We start from the raw sequence: 4,908 nt of genomic DNA on the forward strand, positions 1-4,908 counted from the left end.
CAGAGTGGCTCAGAGGAGGGGAGCACATGCTTTGGGAAGGTCAACCGTTTATGCACCAGTCACTGAGGTCTGATGTAGGGTGGAAGAAATGCACATGTGCCTGTGACTTAATTTGTAATAAGTCTACTAGAAAATACCACTTGGAAACTTTCCTCCTTGAAGGAATTCTAAAATCATCTCAACCCTTATGTTTCTCCACCCCTCCTTTTAGGCCTACTTAAATTCTTCTTTGGTTTCCTCATTGTGGCATGAAAGGTTCAGCAATCTCTTCAATCTGCAGACTTCCCAAAGGCTCACCCTGTGGAGCTCTAGGAGTCATGGGGAATCTTCATACAACTGTCAGTGAATCAAGGTTCAGGAATTTCCTGAGACTTCTACTAAAATCCAGCCACCCACAAGGACAATACCCCTGGGTTCTTTGATACATTAAATGCATGTGAAGTACATACTTGAAATATGATGTTCTCTCATTTGTTAACTCTGTGTATGTGTGTTTGTTCTGTCTTCTGATTATAGGACAAAGGTAAACACAACAAATAAGAATCAAAGCTACCATTTTCAAGAATCCTTCTTTGCATATCTCAAAGCAACAGTCATAAACAGATCTCTTCAGGTACACTTTGCTGACTGCTGCTACCCACAAAGTCCTGGTTCTGCACACTGCTGGCACTCCATGTTTGCTGAACTGGCTAAACACTGGTTTGTCTCCATAGTCAACCACCCCAAACAGCACACAGATAATTACTTCTTGGAAAAATTCCAACCAGTGTTTGAAGTTGCCTGTGTGTTTTTCTTTCAAGACCAGCTCTGTAGGATCACACTATTTTTATAATTTTTCCTTTGATTGTAAAGAAAATGCCATCTACTTGAGCAAGCGCTTCATTTGAAACTCCTGCCACACTAACACAAGCTCATTCAAGACCTCATTCTGAAACTTGTGCAGCATCTTTTCGAGAAAATACACAGTCTCTCCTGCTGAACACAAGCTAAGAAAATGTAGAATCTGGTATTAACATATGAACTAAGGGCAATTTAAATGTATTCTTTTTTTTTAATTAAAAAATTTTAAATCAAAATGTTACAAACTTGGCCTTTACTAGAAGCAACTGCTTTTTCCTTCATTTGCCAAAAGTATCCCATTATAAAATTAGTTTGAAGCATAACTTTTACAGCTTAAAAACAAAAATGTTGCCAGTAGTGGTGGCACATGTTTTAATCCTAGCATTTGGGAGGCAGAGGCAGGTAGATCTCTGTGAGATCAAGGCCACCCTGGTCTACACATCTACTTCTTAGCTGGCCAGTGATTCATAGTGAGACCCTGTGACAAAATGTTAAAATCTAACATGTGACAATAATGTTAAATCTAACATAAATCTAAATAGACAAAAGGAAGACAAGTTTTGATAAAAGTTAAAACATTATTTCTTACTTTGCATAATTTAGGATCATTCCTATAGTTTATAGAATATCTCTAGAAAATAATTTGAAATGACCTTGGCCCTTGCTATCCTAAATTTAATACCTTCAGAATAAATTCACCCTTTTCTTCTGCTTTAAGAGGAAATGAACCAAATCCTAGGGATTTGGGCCTTTGAACCAACACTAAAGAGATGAAATCCTGTTTGATGTGTATAAACATTAGAGAATCCATTTTAACAAAAGGATAAGATCCTGTGAGAAAATACTGTCCTTCCTGAAGGTGTTCTCTCATTCCAACTGAGAGATGATTTCCAAGGGGTGGAGATGGGGTGCAGCTGCCACAGCATCACATCTGTGGAGGCAGCTATTGCATTCCTTTCTCAAAGTGCACTGAGGATGGATATTCAGAACACAGGAGAGGCAAGTGCCTTTGACTTTACCAGAATGTAAGGCCAAACTTAAAGTCAGAGTAAAGAATATAACAAGAGCAGTATAAATTCATTCTTTGAAATCTATAGTTCACTAAATCTTTATAACATTATTTTGCAAGCTTTACTGAAGTAGCATCTTAATATTTAACAATATTTCAACATCAGAAGGCCTTAGCAAGTTAAACCCTAGTCCCACATTTCACAACCAATCCTTTTTACTTTTCAGACTTAAATTTTATTTGTTTTCATTAATTGATGAATACTAGGAATTTTATGTATCTATCCACTTTCCAGAAACTTAAATGAAGATAAAATCTGAACATACTTTCACTTTCTCACACACACACACACACACACACACACACACACATTAGAGTGTTAAATCATTCATACTAATTTGGGTACACCATCTAAGTTAAACCTCAACAGCACCAGGGATGATGGTGAGCAAGTGATTCCAACAGTCCCTGTCTGAACAATTTCTGGAACTTTAGCTGTAAATATTGACAAAAGGGGGCTCTTTTTCCTACTGGGACTAAAGTGATAGCATCTTCTAAAGACTATCTATCATGCAGAAACAATCTGATGGAACATGCAGTCAAATCTTGGAAAGAAATTCTAGTATCCCAGGGACAGGTCCAAGAGTGCCTTACACAGTGAAATCTACCCTAGGCTTTTTGCTAACAAAATGACAAGGCCACAAGGAAGCCTGACTAAATTTGACATTTCTAACAAATTTCCTTCTCATATACATCCTTTCTGACCTCACTATTTAGAAAGCACATATTATAAGCATTATATACATGTTCATTTTTTTTTTGTTAACACAGTACATGGGAAAGGGATGAGGGAGCTAGGGGGAATGATGGCTTTAGAATCTCACATGGGGAGAATTGGGGATTACAGGCCCCCACAATATTCATCAAACGAAGGAATAAGGGGTTTAAGGCAGTGCCAGGAGGTGATTCATTAATCTCAGAATGGTAATCAGGGGGGCTTCTGCAAGTGACCCAGGCTGGCAATCATGAACCATGGGCAGACTTATGAGAATTGCTTGAATAAGGATACAGAGATGGATTGGGTTTCCACGTGGAGAGTCGTTCCACTTTTCATGTCTATGTGAGCTCACCGGGATGGGAGGCAAGGAGGAAGGCAAAGTATGGGTCAGTTAATCATCTGCCGAATGTGCATTCAAAGGCGGCCAGCAGGACCGGAGAAACACAGATGTGGGCCAGGGAGAGGCTGCCACCGAAATAGAAGCGGGAGAATCCACGGCATCAGGTGGTAACAGACCACTGGCCACTGCCGGGAAAGTCTCACTTGTGAGGGCAAGGAGGCTGGCCACCACCTAGCTGAAGGCAATCATCCTGTTTGTATGCTCCATGCAAAAAGCAAGGCTTCCCACCGCCCCAACTCTTGCTCTTTGTTGTAAGGGACATGGCTGTCACTCGGCATGTGCTCAGTAGACATCTGAGGAGTGACCAACAGTGTTGCTGGTGCCAGGCAGTGCAAGGCCACGCTAGGGCTGTATGGGTGTTTTTCCAGGCACCTTCTTAGAGCTGCCCTCTTAAATTAGGTCATGCTCTCACATTAGGCGCTATCACAGCTGGCAATGCTTTCTGAGGATGTCTCAAATAGGAGCTGAAAAACTGCTTTCTTGTTTTAATTTAAAGTGAAACTGCTGCTTTTTCGTCCACTCTTTCCCTGTTATTCCTGCCCACAGCGACTGGTGGACTTCAGGGTAGAGGCGGAGGTCGGGGATGCGGTTTCCTGCATAATTCTTTAAATTGCTACCAAATACATCTCCGAGAAACAAAGGATTCCGGGAAGCGGCCAGGCGTCGCTGTCCGGAATTCGGAGGCCTGCGGTGGGTGAGCTTAGGTCACGGCCAGCAGAGCTGCCCGCCGTCCGGGATGCCACCCGCACAGTCAGCCTGATCTCCGCAGACAGCGAGGTGCGCACGGCCTGGCAAACCGCCACTCACCTGCTCTGACCGCGCACCGAGCAAGGCGACCTGGCAAGCACCAGGGCACCCGAAGCCAGGCGGGCAGCATCTGCTCCTGCTCTGCTGGCTTCTCCCGCATGGAACCGCCAGATCCACTGCCCTGAAGCGCGGCCTACTTGTTCCCATTGCCGGGACCCGCCCGCCCCGGCCCAGACTGGGTCGCTCGCTCCCTTCTCCGCAGTTCCTCTCCCCCCACAGCTGATGCAGCTGTATGTTCACTTTCTGTTTGCAATAACTGTTTAAGTCTATGAGAGAGTGAGAATCCGTGGCCACAAACTACAGGATTCGGTGTCTGCGATGACGCGCAGGTCGGGGTGAAGATGGCACGCGGAGCGGGCACAGACCCAACGCACTCGTTCTAGGCACTAGGAAAAGTGCCGGGCTCGCCTCGCCTAGCCGGCGACTTCCCTCCGTTCCATGCGTCCCGGAGGGAGGGATCGAGCGGCTCGCAGTGCCCCGACCTCCTCCGCGGCGTTGCAGGAGACTGCGAGGACGGCGAGGGTCCGGGTGCGGCTGGGAGGCCTCCCGAGACCCCGCGCCACGTGCGCCCCCAGGCCACCGCACAGGCCCCGCCCCGTGGCGCACGCGCGCGCCCTGCTGCCCGGCCCGGGCCCGCGGCGAAGCGGAGGCAGAGGCTGCCCCGCGCCCCGCGCCCACGGGGGGGCGCTCCCCTCCCGCCCACACCCACACGTCGCCTGTCGGCCGGCAGCTATTCGGAACTCGCGTCCTACCTGAGGGCGGCCGAGGGAGGTGAGCGAAGAGGCTGCGGCGGCTGAGGGGATCGCGGCCCCAGACGCTAGGCACCGAGCGAGCGGCCACGGCGGACCGTCCGGACGCGCGCGCGCGCTCCCCGCCCTCGCTCCCTCAGTTGACTCCCGGCCCGAGCCCAGCCCAGCTGCCGCGCGCCGCCCGCCTCGCCGCGCCTAATAACAACGGCGCCCGGGGTCAGGTGGCCGCGCGCGGACAGGGCGGCCATTGGCTCGGCGGGGAGCGCGGTGCTTCGGGATTGGCCGGGGGGCGGGGCTTCGGCGGGGCGGGGGCGGGGCTGCAGAG

The sequence above is a fragment of the Nannospalax galili genome, unplaced genomic scaffold (assembly GCF_000622305.1).
Source record: "Nannospalax galili isolate Female #2095 unplaced genomic scaffold, S.galili_v1.0 scaffold108, whole genome shotgun sequence".
NCBI lineage: Eukaryota > Metazoa > Chordata > Mammalia > Rodentia > Spalacidae > Nannospalax > Nannospalax galili.